Here is a 23418-nt window from a genome sequence, read left to right on the forward strand (position 1 = left end):
CTCCAAGCTACTCAATCCTGTGCAAGCTTCTTCATCTCCCAGTACCTATTGCAGTCAGCAGATTATGAAAGGTGAATGTTGCTTAACTGTTTTTACACAAATGTTGATTATTTTGAGAATATTTTTGTCATCGAGTAACTTCAGAATAATTTTCAGTAGAGTACCAAAAAATACTGGACTCTGTGGGGACGAGAGAAATAGAGAGAGGTACTCATAGGTTGTTGACTTGATAATTTTTGAAATGAGAAGTTACTAATTGTATGTGATGTTAAACTGTAGACAACAAGTTTTATTTGTAGTGTATGTAGATAAATATCAGTGCCTAAATACTGCTCTATCACATTTTTAAAATATTCACATCTAAATCAAATACATTATACTAATTAAAAAAACTCGCTCATTGTTTATGGAAAGTCCCGAAGTTAAATTTTGGAGCAGATACAGATTGTCAGCGACATATAACCCAACAGGTTAGGGCTAAACAGAATGTTGTATAGTACTGTATCAAAAGCAGTGTACGAGGATTGTGATAATATTCTACAAGTAGGCAGTTACTCTAGAGATGTTTCTTGACCCATGTGCTTGGTATTTATCGTTTTAAGCTTCACGTAGCTGTTCAGAGTTCCTCAAAACACCTTAGGATCCGTTTATGTAGATTTATAGTGGAATTTCGTGACATCTTAGAGTATCCTTTATCCAAATATTCGCTAACACATAAAGCTCCTATTATTACTTTGATAACAATAATTCCCCCCCCATGAACCATGGACCTTGCCGTTGGTGGGGAGGCTTGCGTGCCTCAGCGATACAGATAGCCGTACCGTAGGTGCAACCACAACGGAGGGGTATCTGTTGAGAGGCCAGACAAACGTGTGGTTCCTGAAGAGGGGCAGCAGCCTTTTCAGTAGTTGCAAGGGCAACAGTCTGGATGATTGACTGATCTGGCCTTGTAACAATAACCAAAACGGCCTTGCTGTGCTGGTACTGCGAACGGCTGAAAGCAAGGGGAAACTACAGCCGTAATTTTTCCCGAGGGCATGCAGCTTTACTGTATGATTACATGATGATGGCGTCCTCTTGGGTAAAATATTCCGGAGGTAAAATAGTCCCCCATTCGGATCTCCGGGCGGGGACTACTCAAGAGGATGTCGTTATCAGGAGAAAGAAAACTGGCGTTCTACGGATCGGAGCGTGGAATGTCAGATCCCTTAATCGGGCAGGTAGGTTAGAAAATTTAAAAAGGGAAATGGATAGGTTGAAGTTAGATATAGTGGGAATTAGTGAAGTTCGGTGGCAGGAGGAACAAGACTTCTGGTCAGGTAACTACAGGGTTATAAACACAAAATCAAATAGGGGTAATGCAGGAGTAGGTTTAATAATGAATAGGAAAATAGGAATGCCGGTAAGCTACTACAAACAGCATAGTGAACGCATTATTGTGGCCAAGATAGATACGAAGCCCACGCCTACTACAGTAGTACAAGTTTATATGCCAACTAGCTCTGCAGATGACGAAGAAATTGAAGAAATGTATGATGAAATAAAAGAAATTATTCAGATTGTGAAGGGAGACGAAAATTTAATAGTCATGGGTGACTGGAATTCGAGTGTAGGAAAAGGGAGAGAAGGAAACATAGTAGGTGAATATGGATTGGGGGACAGAAATGAAAGAGGAAGCCGCCTGGTCGAATTTTGCACAGAGCACAACATAATCATAACTAACACTTGGTTTAAGAATCATGAAAGAAGGTTGTATACATGGAAGAACCCTGGAGATACTAAAAGGTATCAGATAGATTATATAATGGTAAGACAGAGATTTAGGAACCAGGTTTTAAATTGTAAGACATTTCCAGGGGCAGATGTGGACTCTGACCACAATCTATTGGTTATGACCTGTAGATTAAAACTGAAGAAACTGCAAAAAGGTGGGAATTTAAGGAGATGGGACCTGGATAAACTAAAAGAACCAGAGGTTGTACAGAGATTCAGGGAGAGCATAAGGGAGCAATTGACAGGAATGGGGGAAATAAATACAGTAGAAGAAGAATGGGTAGCTTTGAGGGATGAAGTAGTGAAGGCAGCAGAGGATCAAGTAGGTAAAAAGACGAGGGCTAGTAGAAATCCTTGGGTAACAGAAGAAATATTGAATTTAATTGATGAAAGGAGAAAATATAAAAATGCAGTAAGTGAAACAGGCAAAAAGGAATACAAACGTCTCAAAAATGAGATCGACAGGAAGTGCAAAATGGCTAAGCAGGGATGGCTAGAGGACAAATGTAAGGATGTAGAGGCCTGTCTCACTAGGGGTAAGATAGATACCGCCTACAGGAAAATTAAAGAGACCTTTGGAGATAAGAGAACGACTTGTATGAATATCAAGAGCTCAGATGGAAACCCAGTTGTAAGCAAAGAAGGGAAAGCAGAAAGGTGGAAGGAGTATCTAGAGGGTCTATACAAGGGCGATGTACTTGAGGACAATATTATGGAAATGGAAGAGGATGTAGATGAAGATGAAATGGGAGATATGATACTGCGTGAAGAGTTTGACAGAGCACTGAAAGACCTGAGTCGAAACAAGGCCCCCGGAGTAGACAATATTCCATTGGAACTACTGACGGCCGTGGGAGAGCCAGTCCTGACAAAACTCTATCATCTGGTGAGCAAGATGTATGAAACAGGCGAAATACCCTCAGATTTCAAGAAGAATATAATAATTCCAATCCCAAAGAAAGCAGGTGTTGACAGATGTGAAAATTACCGAACTATCAGCTTAATAAGTCACAGCTGCAAAATACTAACACGAATTCTTTACAGACGAATGGAAAAACTAGTAGAAGCCAACCTCGGGGAAGATCAGTTTGGATTCCGTAGAAACACTGGAACACGTGAGGCAATACTGACCTTACGACTTATCTTAGAAGAAAGATTAAGGAAAGGCAAACCTACGTTTCTAGCATTTGTAGACTTAGAGAAAGCTTTTGACAATGTTGACTGGAATACTCTCTTTCAAATTCTAAAGGTGGCAGGGGTAAAATACAGGGAGCGAAAGGCTATTTACAATTTGTACAGAAACCAGATGGCAGTTATAAGAGTCGAGGGACATGAAAGGGAAGCAGTGGTTGGGAAGGGAGTAAGACAGGGTTGTAGCCTCTCCCCGATGTTGTTCAATCTGTATATTGAGCAAGCAGTAAAGGAAACAAAAGAAAAATTCGGAGTAGGTATTAAAATTCATGGAGAAGAAATAAAAACTTTGAGGTTCGCCGATGACATTGTAATTCTGTCGGAGACAGCAAAGGACTTGGAAGAGCAGTTGAATGGAATGGACAGTGTCTTGAAAGGAGGATATAAGATGAACATCAACAAAAGCAAAACAAGGATAATGGAATGTAGTCGAATTAAGTCGGGTGATGCTGAGGGAATTAGATTAGGAAATGAGGCACTTAAAGTAGTAAAGGAGTTTTGCTATTTGGGGAGCAAAATAACTGATGATGGTCGAAGTAGAGAGGATATAAAATGTAGGCTGGCAATGGCAAGGAAAGCGTTTCTGAAGAAGAGAAATTTGTTAACATCGAGTATAGATTTAAGTGTCAGGAAGTCATTTCTGAAAGTATTCGTATGGAGTGTAGCCATGTATGGAAGTGAAACATGGACGATAAATAGTTTGGACAAGAAGAGAATAGAAGCTTTCGAAATGTGGTGCTACAGAAGAATGCTGAAGATTAGATGGGTAGATCACATAACTAATGAGGAAGTATTGAATAGGATTGGGGAGAAGAGAAGTTTGTGGCACAATTTGACCAGAAGAAGGGATCGGTTGGTAGGACATGTTCTGAGGCATCAAGGGATCACCAATTTAGTATTGGAGGGCAGCGTGGAGGGTAAAAATCGTAGAGGGAGACCAAGAGATGAATACACTAAGCAGATTCAGAAGGATGTAGGTTGCAGTAGGTACTGGGAGATGAAAAAGCTTGCACAGGATAGAGTAGCATGGAGAGCTGCATCAAACCAGTCTCAGGACTGAAGACCACAACAACAACAACAATAATTATATCTTTGTGGTATTTATGTATGGAAATTATCTTTGACGTATGAGGCTTTTTCAGAACGTAAGTGTACTGTGACCATAACACGCTGTGGGCATTATTTTCTGAGGGTTGGCAACATTGAGTGGTAGAGGGGATCCCCTGACCAGAGCGAGCGTCGCAGCGACACGGTAATACGTACATCCATGTTGTAGTGTCCAGTTGCACGAAAGATGTCAGTAAGAAATCCCGCCATGCGTGAGCCACACGCTATGATCCGCTTCCTACTCGCTCAGGGAATAACAACTACAGAAGATTTTTCGCGAATCAAAACGGTATACGGCGAAAGTGTTATGAACAGAACGAGTGTCTTTAATTCATGTCGGGAGTTTAGTGCAGGCAGAACAAATATTCAAGACGAACAGGGGGGTAGTAAACCTTCCATTTTGAGTGGTGAGTTGGTGCAAAAATCGATAAAACTGCTCGTGAACACCATCGATTGATAGTGGGTGAAATTTCTGTTATCCTTCTATATCTGTCCAGAACTCTTATGCGAAACCCTCACAAAAACGCTGGGATACCGGAAACTGTACGCGAGCTGGGTCCAACGTAACTCACAGAGCAGCACAAGAAAAATCGGGTCAGTGACTCCCGAGAATTTCTTGAGCTACTTGAACTGGAAGGTGACGATTTTCTGAGTTCTGTTGTGACTGTGTATGAAACGTGGGTGTTTCAATAAACGCCCGAGACAAAAAGACAATCGTCATAGTGGCATCATACCAATTCCCCTTAGTCAAAAATTTGAAAACCACAACTTCGGGCAAAAAAAAAAAAAAGTCATAGGATCATTGTTTGGAACCGAAAAGGCATCATTTTGGTCGAATTTCTGCCTCGTTGGGAGACCATCAATGCACAACGATATTGTGAGATGGTAAAAAAACTCAAAATATGCATTCAAAACAAGCGGAGGGGAATGCTGAAGAGAAGAGTGTGCTTGCCGTACGACAACGCCCGACCTCAAGCAGCCTTAGGCACCAAAGCACTCTTCGACCCATTTGCTTGGGATATTTGAACCCCTCCCCGTATTTCCCTGATTTGTAGCCTGCAAATTATCATCTTTTCACCTCCATGAAGACACAGATAAGTGGAATTAAGTTTTCAGCCGATGAGCGGATGGAAAAAGAGGTTCTGAAGTGGGGAATGAGCTTTCGTGAGAGTTCTTCGAGGAAACACAAAGTAGCTTGTGCCAAGACTCACCACACGCCCTGAATAGGATGGCGGTTATGTATAGAAATGCTCAACAAGTGTGTCGAAAACATCGTGTAGTATTTTTACAAAAACTCTTTGTCTAAAATCGTATAAAAGTCTACTACACTTATTTTATGAACTTGCCTCGTATTTCGACTTTCATCATTATCTGTTACCAACGTAATTTTACAGCTTATCTCTTAGCGCAACAAACAACGTTATAAAAAGCTCACGTAAAAATTCTATTTCAGTGTTGCCGTCATGCACATTACACTGATCTCGTTCGATAGATATTCCTAGGGAACACTGCCACATCCGTATGATTTCGTTACTTCTTCAGTTATGGCTTAAAAACACTATGTCGCTCCTGTCGATAGTATATCAGCATATAACCTAACAAAGTACTGAGCCGTTTAACCGTTCACTGTTTACGTATTAAGACCCAATAGCTGACACCTCTAGTAGCTGACACCCCCAGAAGTAGCTGAGACCTCTCAGCAAATGCTAGTAAATCGTACACAGTTCTCAGAACGACTCTGACGCATACAATTTCGGGAAAATATCCAGTTCAAATTCAAGTGGTTCAAATGGCTTTGAGCACTATGGGACTTATCATATGAGGTCATCAGTCCCCTAGAACTTAGAACTACTTAAACGTAACCAACCTAAAGACAGCTCACACATCCATGTCCGAGGCAGGATTCGAACCTGCGGCCGTAGCGGTCGCGCGATTCCAGACTGAAGCGCCTAGAACCGCTCGGCCACATCGGCCGGTCCAGTTCAAAGGCAGCGGTTTTTACTGTTTCACAGCCTGTTTACCATTATCAATAGAGCATAGCAAACGTTTTGTACTGCAAAATAAAGTTAATACCCTAGCGTGGAGCTGCTGACATAAAAATTAAGTATGAAAACAAGAGAGAGATGAAATACAGAGGTGGAACGTTACGCAATGTGTGTGTGTGTGTGTGTGCGTGTGTGTGCGTGTGTGTGTTTGTGTGTGTGTGTGCGTGCGTGCGTGTCTGCTTTTATGAAGAAAAAGAAAGGAAATAAAGCTTTATACACACAATGACTCGTTTTCTTTGTAAGAAAGACAGCGTGTACAAGGGATTTGACGTATGAAATAGAGAGGTACGTATGTGCGTGTGTGCGTGGGCATGTGTGCGGGAGCGCGCGCGCCCTCAAGCAATTCAGAGACAACGTTCATTTACATTCACGGAAAGAAAGTAATTTACCACCATTCTTATGCATCATTTCAAAATTACGCAGGTTGAATAGAGAGGTATGTACATGTACGCTAATACGAGCTTTGACTTCCAAGGAAATAATGAAAGTTGGCAAATTTTTTACGCCTCATTTTAATATGATGCCGATGAAATACAAAGATCTGTATGTGTACAAAAATTTCTTTGACTTTTACCGAAATTACACATATCTTCGATTTTAAAGTGAAGGCTACCTAATTTCAACTTGACTACATTCTTACACATCATTTTAATACTTGACTGAGACTGGCTGGAGAGGGAGACTGGGAATGGGTATAAAGCACAACTGGGCCCGTTGGATTTTTGTAATTTTATTTAATAAATTTGTTTATTTAAACTACATCCTGCTTGACTGCCTCATTTTAACACTAAGCTGTGATTGAATGGAGAGGGCAGGGGCGAAGGAAGGGTGGGTGTCACATGATAGATAAGGAGGACGGGCTTGCCACGTGATGGGTAAAAGGTGGCGTGGGTGCCACCATGTTGAATTCTGTCGTCATTTTCCATGCGTGTAGATAATCCTAAACACATGTATTCCACTGTCAGAGGTAGAAAAACGATTTTCGCTTACAACTTTCGACTTGATCATTTTGAGACCATGAACCCCTACCTCAGATTGATATAGTTTCCCCTCTTCATCGTCCCTGAAAGTCTGTTAACAATATCAGGGAATCATTCTGTATACATTACTGTGGCCTGTTGAGGAACAACAAACTACACACCGTACAGGGTAACGAAGGCTCAGTTTGTCATCTTGCAACATAGCCTGCGGTGGTATACATAGATTTTCTTTTTTTGTGAGTTTATTGTGTTAATTATATTAGTGTTCCACATATTGTTAAAACACGTAGTGGAGAAGGAACATAGTCAGGTGTGTCTGGAAAATGTGTAGTCACTCATTTAAAAGGCATACTGAAGGAGGGTCGATGTACCATTGTGAAACAACTTGTGCGTAGAAGAGGGGATTCTTCTGTTGTCTCTTCTGTTTATCGACAGATTATACTGTCCATTGTTAAAGGTACATCGAGCCAGCACAGAGCACCTCGTCTGTTGTCAGTGGGGTCGATCTTCCTGAAAAGTTCGGACAAGAGCAGAGGATGGATTTGCTGGCCAATGATATCTCCAGTTTTAAGTGGGTTGACTTGCCGGAAAGGAAGGGCAGGATCCACGCAACTGAGTGCAGTAGGCGCACCTGTATGGAAATCGTCACTCTTGTCGCCACGAACGACACCTGCTGCCTCGGTTCAGAGGTCATCCTCGATTCTTGCAGCCTACTGACTTAGTCAGCGAAGACACGTTTGGTGTAGAAGCAGAGTTAGCGTTTTGCAACTACGTTCCCAGAACTTATAGTGGCTGTCTTGTCTCGAGCCGAGTGGAAGGCTTCGACAATTTTGAAATCTTGGGTGATGATTCCTAGACGCTCATTATCAGATGGATAACTCTAGGACCTTTCTTCTTAGGTCAGATGTGCACTACCCACAAGAAGGAGCTACGTTTATTGGAACAGTTGTAGGTTTAGTAAACAATGACGTAGTGTCTATTTTCGAGTACTCTTTCCTGGGCGCATGGCTGCGTGGATGCCACAAAAGGAGTTAAAAATGAACTACGTATAATGCACAACCCCTCCCTTACCTAAAATTCACCAATTTCAAAGCCAGTCACAAGTAATTTGTCCTCACAAGTAATAAGTAATAAGAAGAACGTTTTCGAAAGCTGTTACAGAAACCGAGGAAAAAAATGTAAATTATTATTTAGGAATACTGTTCTGATTTCAGAATGTAACATGAAGTAATGCAGTAATATTGAGCCATGCTGCCTCTATAGCCGTCCATAATAGCGGAAGTGTTGCCAGTGCAGGATTTTGCGCACGAACTGACGTGTCCATTACGTCTCATAAACGTTCGATGGACATGTCGGGTGATATGGGTGGCCAAACCATTCGCTCGAGTAGTCCAGAACGTTGTGGCCCCGTGACGTGGTGCATTGTCAATCAAAAACTTACATCGTTGTCTGGGAACACGAAGTCCATGATTGGCTGGAAATAGTCTCCAAGTAGCTGAACATAATCACTTCCACTCAATGATCGTTACAGTTGGACCTGAGAACAGGCCACGCCATTACGGAGTCGCCACCAGCTTGCAACAGGACCTTGCTGATAACTTGGATCCACGGCTTCGTCGGGTCTTCGTACTCGAAATGTACCATCAGCTCTTACCAACTGAAATCGTGGCTCATCAGACCAGGGCAGGTTTTCCAGTTGTCTAGCGTCACGAGCCCAGGAGAGGCGCTGCGTGCGTTGACGTGCCGTCAGCAAAGACACCCGCATCTCTCGTCTGCTGCTGTGGCCCACTAACTTCAAATTTCGCAGCTCTGTCCTAAGGGATACGTTTGTCGTACGCCCACATTAATTTCTGCTGTTATTTGCTAGCACTGACAACTTTACCCCAACGCCGCTGCTCTCGGTCATTAGCAGAAGGCCGTCAGCCGCTACGTCGTCCGTGGTGAGAGGTAATGTCCATAATTCGGTATTCTCGTTATACTCTTGACATTGTGAATCTCTTAACATTGAATTCCCTAACGATTTCCGAAATGGAATGTCCCATATGTCTAGCTCCAACCATCATTACGCGTTCAAAGTCTCTTAATTCCCGTCGTGCGGCCATAATCACGTTGGAAACCTTTTCAAATGAATCACCCGAATACAACTGACAGCTCCCCCAATGCAATGTCCTTTTATGCCTTGTCCACGTGACACTGCTGCAACCCGTATATGAGCATATTGCTATCCCATGACTTTTGTGCTGTTCTCTCGGCCATACACGCTCATACAGTCATGTCACGAAGCTTGAGATACGAAACTGGGTTTTTGCAGCAAGACATTTATGCACATGGAGTGTTCGGACAACGGTAGGGTGTCAGCACGATGACCACTGCCGTGATTTCCCTTGCCATAAGGTAGACAACACAGTCACCTCTGGTTCGTGTGGATGGTAATTTGGACAGTTTGTGATACAGCCTGGGGATATGTCCTATCTTTGAGATCTCTATGATGTTACCATTCAACAAGACATAACAAGACCGTATGTTGCCCGTGCTGGCCTAGTCAACCTCAATGTTGTCCTGACCAAGACGTTTTCCAGATCTCTCACCCAATGAAAACATTTGCTCGCGGACTGAACTGTAACATCCTCTTCTTTTCCTAGTGCCTTTGGCCCCCATCAGTGCAGGGTCGGCATGGTCTAACGAATTTGGTGTGGTTAATTTCAAGGAGTAGACAAATGCCGTTCCTATTGCCACCCCGGCACCTCACGGGACGCAATATGTATACCCCAGGTGTCTGCATGTAGCGTTATTCATTTCAAAGTGACCGAAAGTTTTCTAAATGTCTGCAAAATGTATAACGGAGGCGGAACATGGGTATCAGCCCAGAATTCACCTCGGTTTGTGTGGAAAACCGCCTAAAAGCCACATCCAGGCTGGCAAGCACACTGATCCTCGTCGTTAATCCGCCAGGTGCACTCGATCCAGGGTCGGCGCCTCTCCCCGTTCCGGAAGCAGCGCTTTAACACGCACGGGTATCGGGACGAGTATTGATGAATTCTAGGATACAGTTCAAAAGATATGGAACGACTTACTTGTGTCTGTGATCCAAACATCAGTTGGTTCTATTTCCAGCCGGGTCATAACCAATGTTGCCCTGAGGTGGTAGCTCTGTGTACTAAATATTGCACATTGTACACCTACAACCCCCCCCCCCCCCCCCCCCCCCCCCATGAACCATGGACCTTGTCAACGGTGGGGAGGCTTGCGTGCCTCAGCGATACAGATGGCCCTACCGTAGGTGCAACCACAACGGAGGGGTATCTCATCTGTTGAGAGGCCAGACAAACGTGTGGTTCCTGAAGAGGGGCAGCAGCATTTTCAGTAGTTGCAGGGGCAACAGTCTGGATGATTTACTGATCTGGCCTTGTAACACTAACAAAAACGGCCTTGCTGTGCTGGTACTGCGAACGGCTGAAAGCAAGGGGAAACTACAGCCGTAATTTTTCCCGACGGCATGCAGCATTACTGTATGGTTAAATGATGATGGCGTCCTCTTGGGTAAAATATTCCGGAGGTAAAATAGTCCCCCATTCGGATCTCCGGGCGGGGACTACTCAAGAGGACGTCGTTATCAGGAGAAAGAAAACTTGCGTTCTACGGATCGGAGCGTGGAATGTCAGATCCCTTAATCGGGCAGGTAGGTTAGAAAATTTAAAAAGGGAAATGGATAGGTTAAAGCTAGATATAGTGGGAATTAGTGAAGTTCGGTGGCAGGAAGAACAAGACTTTTGGTCAGGTGAATACAGAGTTATAAATACAAAATCAAATAGGGGTAATGCAGGAGTAGGTTTAATAATGAATAAAAAATAGGAGTGCGGGTAAGCTACTACAAACAGCATAGTAAACGCATTATTGTGGCCAAGATAGATACGAAGCCCATGCCAACCACAGTAGTACAAGTTTATATGCCAACTAGCTCTACAGATGATGAAGAAATTAATGAAATGTATGATGAGATAAAAGAAATTATTCAGGTAGTGAAGGGAGACGAAAATTTAATAGTCATGGGTGACTGTAATTCTAGAGTTGGAAAAGGTAGAGAGAGAAAAATAGTGGGTGAATATGGATTGGGGGAGAGAAATGAAAGAGGAAGCCGTCTGGTAGAATTTTGCACATAGCATAACTTAATCATAGCTAACACTTGGTTCAAGAATCATAAAAGAAGGTTGTATACATGGAAGAATCCTGGAGATACTAGAAGGTATCAGATAGATTATATAATGGTAAGGCAGAGATTTAGGAATCAGGTTTTAAGTTGTAAGACATTTCCAGGGGGAGATGTGGACTGTGACCACAATCTATTGGTTATGAACTGTAGATTAAAACTGAAGAAACTGCAAAAAGGTGGGAATTTAATGAGATGGGACCTGGATAAACTGACTAAACCAGAGGTTGTACAGAGTTACAGGGAGGGCATAAGGGAACAATTGACAGGAATGGGGGAAAGAAATACAGTAAAAGAAGAATGGGTAGCTCTGAGGGATGAAGTAGTGAAGGCAGCAGAGAATCAAGTAGGTAAAAAGACGAGGGCTAGTAGAAATCCTTGGGTAACAGAAGAAATATTAAATTTAATTGATGAAAGGAGAAAATATAAAAATGCAGTAAATGAAGCATGCAAAAAGGAATACAAACGTCTCAAAAATGAGATCAACAGGAAGTGCAAAATGGCTAAGCAGGGATGGCTAGAGGACAAATGTAAGGATGTAGAGGCGCATATCACTAGGGGTAAGATAGATACTGCCTACAGGAAAATTAAAGAGACCTTTGGAGAGAAGAGAGTCACTTGCATGAATATCAAGAGATCAGATGGAAACCCAGTTCTAAGCAAAGAAGGGAAAGCAGAAAGGTGGAAGAAGTATATAGAGGATCTATACAAGGGCAATGTACTTGAGGACAATATTATGGAAATGGAAGAAGATGTAGATGAAGATGAAATGGGAGATACGATATTGCGTGAAGAGTTTGACAGAGCACTGAAAGACCTGAGTCGAAACAAGGCCCCGGGAGTAGACAACATTCCATTAGAACTACTGACGGCCTTGGGAGAGCCAGTCCTGACAAAACTCTACCATCTGGTGAGCAAAATGTACGAGACAGGCGAAATACCCTCAGACTTCAAGAAGAATATAATAATTCCAATCCCAAAGAAAGCAGGCATTGACAGATGTGAAAATTACCGAACTATCAGTTTAATAAGTCATGGTTGCAAAATACTAACGCGAATTCTTTACAGACGAATGGAAAAACTGGTGGAAGCCGCCCTCGGGGAAGATCAGTTTGGATTCCGTAGAAATATGGGAACACGTGAGGCAATACTGACCCTACGACTTATCTTAGAAGGTAGACTAAGAAAAGGCAAACCTACGTTTCTAGCCTTTGTAGACTTAGACAAAGCTTTTGATAATGTTGACTACAATACTCTCTTTCAAATTCTGAAGGTGGCAGGGGTAAAATACAGGGAGCGAAAGGCTATTTACAATTTGTACAGAAACAAGACGACAGTTATAAAAGTCTAGGGGCACGAAAGGGAAGCAGTGGTTGAGAAGGGAGTGAGACAGGGTTGTACCCTCTCCCCGATGTTATTCAATCTGTATCTTGATCAAGCAGAAAAGGAAACAAAAGAAAAATTCGGAGTAGGTATTAAAATCCATGGAGAAGAAATAAAAACTTTGAGGTTCGCCGATGACATTGTAATTCTGTCAGAGACAGCAAAGGACTTGCAAGAGCAGTTGAACAGGATGGGCAGTGTCTTGAAAGGGGAATATAACATGAAAATCAACAAAAGCAAAACGAGGATAATGGAATGTGGTCGAATTAAGTAGGGTGATGCTGAGGGAATTAGATTAGGAAATGAGACACTTAAAGTAGTAAAGGAGTTTTGCTATTTGGGGAGCAAAATAACTGATGATGGTCGAAGTAGAGAGGATATAAAATGTAGACTGGCAATGGCAAGGAAAGCGTTTCTGAAGAAGAAAAATTTGTTAACATCGAGTTTAGATTTAAGTGTCAGGAAGTCGTTTCTGAAAGTATTTGTATGGAGTGTAGCCATGTACGGAAGTGAAACGTGGACGATAAATAGTTTGGACAAGAAGAGAATAGAAGCTTTCCAAATGTGGTGCTACAGAAGAATGCTGAAGATTATATGGGTAGATCACATAACTAATGAGGAGGTATTGAATAGGATTGGGGAGAAGAGGAGTTTGTGGCACAACTTGACAAGAAGAAGGGACCGGTTGGTAGGACATGTTCTGAGGCATCAAGGGATCACAAATTTAGCATTGGAGGGCAGCGTGGAGGGTAAAAATCGTAGAGGGCGACCAAGAGATGAATACACTGAACATATTCAGAAGGATGTAGGTTTCAGTAAGTACTGGGTGATGAAGAAGTTTGCACAGGATATAGTAGCATGGAGAGCTGCATCAAACCAGTCTCAGGACTGAAGACCACAACAACAACAACAACAACAACATGCCTACAAATCAGCTATGTTGGTTCCTGCTACACTGAATGAGCACATTAAACAATATTTCGTCACTTTATATACTTTCTGGTTTTAATGGCCATAAGTTACGTAATTCATTTACAGAAAGAAGGCAAGTCTCTGGGCGTTTATTCGGCTGGAAAACTAACATAACCGTAAAACGCGTCTCTATCACGAAACGAAGCACCGACCAGCGGGAGATCATTCTAGAGGAAAAATATATCAAATACAAGTCATTGGTTAGTCAGGTTGTATAAATGCAGTTTGTAATTATACCTTCTTAGCTAAGACTTGCGTGTAGTAGTGCAGTAAACATAAACATCGCGCTGAGTATCACATTCCATTAGCTAGTTCCTTGTACATTACAAACTACGGTAATCAACAACTCCAGAAGTTGCGAAAGGAATTCCAAAACACCTGCTACAGCCGTAGCTAATCAGTTACGTCACCCAAGAATATCGGCGCTGTCTTAACTACAACTGAGATCAACACTGGGCAAACGCGCGTTCTGTCGACAAAAACATCTGCCTCTGAGCTACTGTTCTGCAGCTCGGAAAACATTCGTTCTCGGTAAAACTAATATCAGCTATTGGAAACATTTCTACTTCGATCTCTGGAATCATTATTTCCATGTCAAGCAAGCTAAAGGATAAGCGAAATTACTCACTTACAATTTCGATTTATGCAGTGTAACATCTCACTGCTGTCGCACATTATTGCAATATTTTATAATAAATAATAAAGTTAAAGTTATAATAAAGTCATAACGTTCGCTGTTTCCGTCGCCAAACCTAAGCTTGGTTTGATGCAGTTTTCGAGTCTGCCACTTCCTAGTTCTTCTCGTTTCATTTAAACTGGTGCGTCGACATCATCAATGATCTGCCTTATGTACACAGTACACATACCGAAGTCTGCCCTTTTTGTCGTTTCCAGCATCCTTTCAAATAAAGTTTTCAGAAATGACAGAAATGGCAAATGTTGTGATACGTGTCCTATCACTCCACCTCTCTTTTTGATTGTCTTCTTTATTAGGCACTTTGTTTCGTTGACTTATCGAAACACTTTTTCATTCCTCACTCGATGAATCCGTGTTATCTACAGACCCCTGAAGTAACGTATTTCGAAGGCTTCCAATCGTTTCATTTCTCAAAGTCCACATTGTCCATGATTCAGAACTATTCAGAGCCATACTCCAAACACAGCTTTTCATGAGTCTTTCTTTCTGGCAATATGGTTCGTTTTTTTCGATGTTACGAGCGGTTTCTTTTTGTAGCTAACCGTCCTGCTCCATGATTTTCTTTTTATTTTTGCATTTTCCTACCTTATATATTCCAGTTTTGAGACAGCAAAATTCGTCCACTTGTAGAAGAGTCTATTGTTCCAGTTTCAAATTTTAGCGAATTTTGCCTTGCAGTTTCATTTAAATTCTGAGGGAAGTTGTAATTCTGCCGGCGACCGATTGTCATTTCGAGAAAAAGCGCTGTATCTGGCGTCAGGCTGTCTGCTGTCTAAAGAGCCCCTGCCCACACGAGGGACGGATCTCAGCGGTCCGTAGCATGTGGTATCGCCTGTAATCCGTCGCTCGCCTCGACACTCCACATACGAGTGATTTGCCAAGCAATTTCAATCAGTATTACAAATGCCACATTGTCGCGAAGTTCTCATATGGGAAGTGGACTGCGTTGTTTAGAAGCAGTTGCAGTTGATCTCCGTATCCTCACGAATGCTTGCAAGAAACAAATTTAAAATGAGCGAGTTGAGGTTTCTGTAGATTTTTCCAGTGTGATAACACAATTAACTTTTCGTTTAATAGTACTCAGTTCCTTTTTTAGGGTTTAGTGTATCAATCGGTAAAAACGGAATCCTTAAAGGATGGCATTGTCGTCCGTCTGTCTGTCCCGTTATTAAAAACCCTTTTTCTCAAGAACGAGTAGACGTATCAAGTTGAAATTTTTGTCACATACTGAGGTCTATAGTCTCTTGGCGGTGCAGAAAATTGAAACTTTTAAGTCAGTGCAATCAAAAAATACCGCCATTTATGTCACATATTTTAATTCTCGCAAACTCGCTCAGGAAAACGTGTAAGGTACATCCCGTTGGCCTGGAATCATGAAATTTGGCCTAAAACTATTACTTTATAATTATATCAAATGAAAAAATATTTCTTTTGTTATTTGTTATCCGACGTCAAACTTGAAGTTAAAACAATCAGCAGTTCTGCATTCAGGCTGACTGGATCGCTATCGTAAAAGTTAAACGTCAGGCAAGGAATGACTTTATTGCTCATATGACATGTTCTGGAATTTATCCATTACCAGGCAGCTAGGAGCACTTTCAAATTGTTTGTGAAACGCTATATCTACGTGCAGTAATCGCTCCTGGGTATCTGATAATGGATAAGTTTAGAAACACGTCATATGAGCAATAAAGTCATTGCATACCTGCACAGCGTTCTGGGTAATTGTGGGTGCATTGTGTTGGAGCTAAGTGACTTTGAACGTGGCCACATTCTTGGTGCCCTTATGGGGGGTGCTTCAGTAACCATGATATCCGAAGTGTTTGCACTTTCAAGAGGCATCCTATTGAAAATTTACGCCGCATACAGAGAAAGCAGAAAAACTTAATTTTTCTAACTCACAACGGAAGCGAAACCGTACGTTGAGTTATCGTGACAGGAGGTCATTGAAGAGGATTCTAACAAAATATAGGAGGAAGAAAGCTGCAAAAGTCACTGCAGAACAGGATATCGCAGCCGTGAACCGTGTCAGCACCAAAACAATACGAAAGGATCTCCCCGGATCAGGAAACTGCAGGGGGAGCAAATGTTCGTAATGGGATAATATGGTATCGAAGGATACAATATGAAATTTGGAGCAAGAGGAGGGATGTCATTTGGTCGAATGATTCTTGTTGCACACTGCTCACACGGTACACCACTGATACGTTACCCAGTTCGTTTCCTGACTTTTGTAAATTTTTTGAAGAGATATTAAGCTCGAATTTAGAGGGTGTTGCTTTAAAAAACAAACGAAGTAACTGGAAGCAAACTCTGAATGTGTGGCATCTGCATTACAGATCAAGGTGACTGCACAGCTATGATCAGATTTGGATGAGAATTATAACCACTTAGCTCTTGACTTTCAGGATATTAGGACGGAATTTACCGAACTAAAGAAAGCTTACAAAGATTTGCCTGCGACTGTGCATACTTTGTGTTGGCATGTCGTGAAAATTAAAACTGCACAGGGAACAACAGGAGCAGTTTGTTGGACAAGTGCAAAACTTTGCTGTAGAACAAGATAAAAAGACACAAAAAATATTTTAAAACGAAATTCGTCGTCTTTTAGTAAATGCAGGTGACAAGATAATAGATACAATCCTAGCTATTTCCAGCACGATTTTTAATGTTCTGCATGGCATATTGAAAATCGTGAGTTGAAGAAGTCAGCAGTTGCTGAGCACAACCTCACAAACAAACATGATATATTGTTTGACAAAACAAAAGTTTTGTCCCAGGCTTCCACATAGGGGGGCCCCATAATTAAAGAGGCTGTAGAAATAAGAATGTGTGAGAAAACCTTCAACCGTGAAGGCGGATATAAGCTTAGCAGTGCATGGAAGTGAGCTCTTAATGCAGAAAAGATCCATAGACATTCATCGCTATGTTTACGCTACGGCGGGAGTGGTGGCGCAACTAGATTAGACGTTTACACCATCTGCGACAGCGTGACGTAATTACCGACCAATCGGAAGCCGCCTTTGGGTTATACAGTGCCACCACACCAGCGAGTCTGATAGTAAGTTGCGCCTGACGATGACGTTGGCGGAAATCGTCGAAAGCTCGATGTTTTACCCTGAATTGACGTGGCAAGAAGTCCGAGAATGTATCACACAACAGTGCCATCGCGAAAGACTACGTTGTTACATTACAGTCTTCTTCAAGCAAGAGGGTAATTCACCTGTCTCATATATCTTCCATGACGGGTGGGAAAATTTCGTCATGTCTGGCTCTCGGAAAGCGGTCAGTAGTTCTGACGGAATGTCGTCCACTCGCGGGTCACTGTTTCGGCTTAGGTCTTTCAGTGCTCTGTCACACTCTTCTCGCAGTATCATATCTCCCATCTCATCTTCATCTATGTCCTCTTCCCTTTCTATAAAAGCACCTTTAAGTTCATTTACCTTGTATAGCTCCCCAGTACGCTACTCTTACGTTGTACCTCTCTTTTTCTTGCTTAGTACTGGTTTTCCGTCTGATCTCCAAAGGCCTCTTTAATTTTTCTGTATCCAGGTCCCATCTCCTAAATTCCCTACCTTTCCGCAATTTCTACGGTTTTAAACTGCAGTTCGCAACCAATGAATTGTAGCCAGAGTCAACATCTACCCCTGGAAAGATCTTAAAGCTTAAAATCTGGTTTCAAAATCTCTGATTTACCATTGTATAATGAATCTGAAAAATTCCAGTGTCTCCATGTCTCTTCCACGTATACACCCTTCTTTTATGTTTCTTCGCTGTAGTGTTAGCTATGATTAAATTACCTTCTGTGCAAAATTCTACCAGGCGGCTTCATCTTTCATTGTTTTCCACTAATCCATATTCACCTACTATTTTTCATTCTCTTCTTTTACCTACTTTCGAATTCCATTCCGTCGTCATTATAAATATTGCTCTCCCTTAACTATCTGAATAATTTATTTTATTTCATCTTACATTAGTCTCTCCATCATCTGTCGACCTAGTTGGCATATAAATTTCCACTACTGTGGTGGGTGCTGGCTTTGTGTCTGCTTTGGCTAAAATAATGTGTTCACTCCTCTGTTCGTTGTAAGGTACTTGCATTCCTGTTTTCTTATTCATTATCAGACCTAATCCTGCTGTATACCTATTTGATTTTGTATTTGTAATCCTGTACTCACCTGGTCCTGCTCATCCTGCCACCGAACTTCATTAATTCCTACTATACACTGATTAGTCAGGAAATTATGACCACACCTAATAACCAGTATGTCCACCTTTGACACGCGTCGTAGCATGGAAGCCTTGGTAGGTCGCTGGATGGAGCTGAACCATGTCTTCACACACACAAGTCACCTAATTCCCATAAATTCCGGGGAGGGAATCCCACGCTCAATCACATCCCGGATGTGTCCGACTGGGTTCAGATATGGCAAGTTGAGGGGCCAGCACATCACTTGGAACTCAATACTGCGTTTCTCGAGCCACTCCATCACACTCCTGGCCTTGTGACACGGCGCATTATCTTGTTGAAAAATGCCACTGCCGGGAAACATGATCATCGTGAAGGGGTGTATATGGTCTGCAACCAGTGTACTATACTTCCTGGCCGTCATGGTGGCTTGCACGAGCTCCACTGGACCCATGGATGACCACGTGAATGTTCCCCAGAGCATAATGGAGCCGCCGCCAACTTACCTGCGTCCTACGCCTGGAAAACGATTGATTCGCGCACTCCCACTGGCACGATGAAAAAGGTATGGTGATTCATCAGACCACACAACGCTCTGCCTCTGCGACAATGTCCAGTACTGCTGGTCATGTGCCCATTTCTGTCGTATTTGCCTGTGTCTTGATCTAACATTGGCACATGTAAGGATCGTCGGCTGTGGGGGCCCATCGTTAGGAGTGTTCGGTGCACTGTGTGTTCAGACACACTTGTTATCTCTGCCCAGAGGTAACGTCTGATGTTAGTTCCGCCACAGTTCGCCATCCGTCCTTTTTTACCAGTCTTTCCAGCCTACGACGTCCGACGTCTGCAATGAGGCATGGCCTGCCCAACCCCACGAAGTCTGGAAGTAGTTTCACCTTGGTTTCGCACGTGTTGAAGACACTCACCACAGCACTCCTCGAACACCAGACAAGTCAGTCAGTTTCCGAATCCTCATGCCGAGCGTCCAGGGCCCCAAAATCCGCCCTCGGACAAACTCAGATAGATCACATGCCTTCCCCATTTTACACACGGACAGCATGCTCACTGATACTACATGCACCAGGCGTGTGTCTGACTAGAAGTAATTCCTCGCCAGGTCATGTTGCTGTCGTCTGGATAGGTTTATATCGCTACTGGGTTTGGTGGTCATAGTGTTCTGGCTGATCACAGTGTGTCACTTCAACCTTCCCATTTCCCTTTTTAAATTTTCTAACCTACCTGACCATCAATCTAACATTCCACGCTCCGATCCGTACAAGGCCAGTTTTTTCTGATGACATCTTCCTGTGTTGTCCTCACCTGAAGATCCCAGTGCGGGACTATTTTACTTCTGGAATATTTTACCAATGAGGCTGCCATCATCAGTTCAAAGTACAGTATAGCTGCATGCCCCTTGCTTTCAGACGATCGTAATACCAGGATAGAAAGGTAATTTTAGTTGATGTTGCAAGGCCAGATCAGTCAATCATACGGACTGTTCCCGCTGCAACTACTGAAACGGCTTCTGCCCCTCTTCAGGAATCTCACTTTTGTCTGGCCTCTCAAAAGAAACCCTTAAAAAACGGGTAGGTTGAAGTCAGATATAGTGGTAATTTGTGAAGTTTGGTGGCAGGAGAATTAAGAGTTTTGGTCAGATGAGTACAGAATGGTGCCTACATTATCTCTGCCTGTGTGACTGAGTCACATGAGCCACCCCACCGCGACAAGGTGCATGGTTCACAGAGGGGAGAGCTTGACACACATCATATGAATGAACCATGAAGCTTAGGTCATCCAAGCAAGATAAACTAAGACAAACAATATTAAGAAACAACTTATGTGCAAATGTGCTTAATACTTACGACAAAGAAATTTATTGTTTACACAGACAGGGATTAACGTAGACTGTTTAGAAGTATGGTAGAGTCATTCTGTGCTCTTTTTAATGATCGTCACAGAATATATGTAAGTTGCATCAGTGTGAAATGACATGCAGCTTTGTTAATGGGCAAATGACTATTTAAGCTAAAAACTTTACAGAAGACATATCGAAAAATAGACATGGTTACAGCATGGTCTAACCATTATGAGTGTTTCTCTGGAGGAATCACCGTTCTGACACATTTACATAATGATCTGTAATTAAAATACGATAAAACTGAGAATGAATGTGAGTTAGTGTTGCGTGACCATCAGTGACCACAGCTGACTGCCTCAGGCAGCATCTGTCGCCTTGACTGTAATTATCGCTCAATGCATGCACTAGTTACTGACTTTTAAAGGATTATCTAATAACGTTTCAGGTAACTGTGCCGATACATCTTCCATAACTTTGGAGTATAATTATCGTTCAAGCAGTAACCCACCCACTGCACTGTTGTGATCATCCTGGTTAATTTAGATTTATAGTAGGACGTTTTTGCGATTTATTACTTAATCTCGGTCTTACTGACCATTGCCACTGTCAACCCTTTGCGGTACCCCAGCCATCTTTCCACCTTCCACAGTCCTCTGGAAGGACCGAGACGACGGCGTGGGTGCACCTACCTGTCATACTTGCCGGCCTGTGACAGCTCTGCCCCTGTCATGTGCCTTCTCCTCTTTCCAAACACGCCCTCTGACACTTCGGCAGTGGGCGCTATCTTACAGCACACAGGCCAGTTGCTGAGATTCTCACATACATTTGTTGTGTAACTGAAGCTTCTCAGAGAGCTACAAGTTCTGCAGGCAGGGATTTATTTGCGCAGTTAAGGCTATATATCGGCCCCATTGCGCAGTTATCGCGGTTGGACTCACACTGCCCTGTGACAAACAATTTCTACTCTCTGAAATGCTAGTCAGTGGCTTGAAATGACTGTCTTTGACAAGTTAATCGCTGATGAGACTTCAGGAAGAGACTACAGCTGCTTGCATTCTTTATCTACATAGATAACACATTACAATTTATGGGGAAATCTTGTTGATTTTAGACATAATGTCTGCGGAACTGTAGTGACTGCTATGTATTGACTGTAAAAAATAGTCTCAGTGCGCCGATATTAACGTTCTCCTCCCACAGGCTGATTACCTTAATTCAGGTTGATGATGCATGGATTACTCATAATGATTTCTTCCCCTTTTATTAAACGGAGTCCTTTTCCTGCAAGGTTGTATTTTATAATAACAATTTGTAGTTTCCACGATTAGCCAATCTGGACATCATTATCATTTTCAAGTGCATGATTGCTGATAAGGGTGTACTATCAAGTATAGGGTTTTAACAGGCCAAATTCAGTGTACATAATACATTCAAAACACTGTTATACTAGAGTCTGAGAAAGCCACCTACATAATAACATACAAGTAAGTGCAATCAAGGCTCATGGCAAAGCGATGTACATCGAAGATCGTTCACATGTTTAAGATCAGTTCAGCGTGGAGGTTATTAGAGATGCACAGAAAAGTTAACTACGTAAATATCGGAGTGTAAATCGGCCATACCATTGCATTATTCGGTTTAAGGAAACTATGTTAAACTTACATTTGGATATCCAGGTAGGGATTTAAGACACGGTCCTTTGTATCAACGTCTAGTGCTTTAACTACTGAGACAGCTGGTTCCTTTGCATAGAAAGACAATCTTCTCGATGATGCACTCAGCGTTTGCTCTGATAATTGATTACAGACCGTTGAACAGTTTCATTACTGAGCTATAGGAATGCTTTATACATTAAGGAGCCACATCTGCGCATAAGTATGCGGTTGACACATCTTGCTTATTCGTAAATATTAGACATGGTCAGTGGCCGTGCTCTGATGGATACACCGGTTCCCATCAGGCCAACGAAGTTAAGCACCGTCGGCCGTGGCCAATACTTGGATGGGTGAGCATCCAGATACGCCACCCGCTGTTGAAAATTGGCCCTTTGTCTCTGTGGCGGAGGAAACACGGAGTTGGTAGCATAAAGTACCTGACAACGAATCTCTGCGTCAAAGTACTGGATTAAATTCCAAACCTCTCCTCGTGAAATGAGTGCATGCGGGTCTGTTGATGGTGATACGTCAGCCAAATGGGGACGTTAAGCTGGGCCGCCCCCTTGGTGCTCTTCGAGATGAGTAAGCTGTGTGACGGCACCAGGTTTCACCCTCTCCCTTTTCTCATCATCTCCCACACGAAAATGACGCTACACAACACACACCATTACAGTCACATACACTTACACACACAACTCTCATACTTCGTGAAGGAAAGGTGCCTGAGGGCGCGAAGCAAAGGGAAAACCATTCCCATTAGAAGGCTGAACCCGTCCTTCAGGATTTCCCAGCCATTTATCCCTTACGACTTAACTTTTTTTTTTAATTTTGGATATATAACCTTTTCAGATAGTTAGTTCTGTTGTGACGCCATTTACTTGAGATATACAACCAAGAAGACAGGTTCAAACCATTCAGATAAGCATTATTCCCAGTGATAGTTCCTTTACACGCATATGTGAAGAGCGTCTACATGTATGACAAAACAGCCACATACCAACAGGACACACTCGACGTAGGCTGATTAATGTGTCGCACAAATCCTGCCTCTGGCATTCTGGTTTCAGTGCCTGCATGACGAAGTTCTCAGCAAAGCAATGATTGTGTACACCCACAGTAGCCCCTACCTCATGTAGCTCTCTGTTCACACGGCTGCCTCGAATGTTGTTTGTTGATGGTCTACTGACGGAAAGTGTTAACAACACTAACACTAAGTATACACGACTGGTGTGGTACCGAATAAAGAGTATAGCAGGCAAGTAACAGGAACTGCATGAAACCAGCCCTAGGTTTGATACCCAAACAACAGTTACTACACTTAATTGCACTTCCTTGGGACTCTGTCAGTGAATCCTTTTTGA

The sequence above is a fragment of the Schistocerca americana genome, chromosome 2 (genome assembly GCF_021461395.2).
Source record: "Schistocerca americana isolate TAMUIC-IGC-003095 chromosome 2, iqSchAmer2.1, whole genome shotgun sequence".
Lineage (NCBI taxonomy): Eukaryota > Metazoa > Arthropoda > Insecta > Orthoptera > Acrididae > Schistocerca > Schistocerca americana.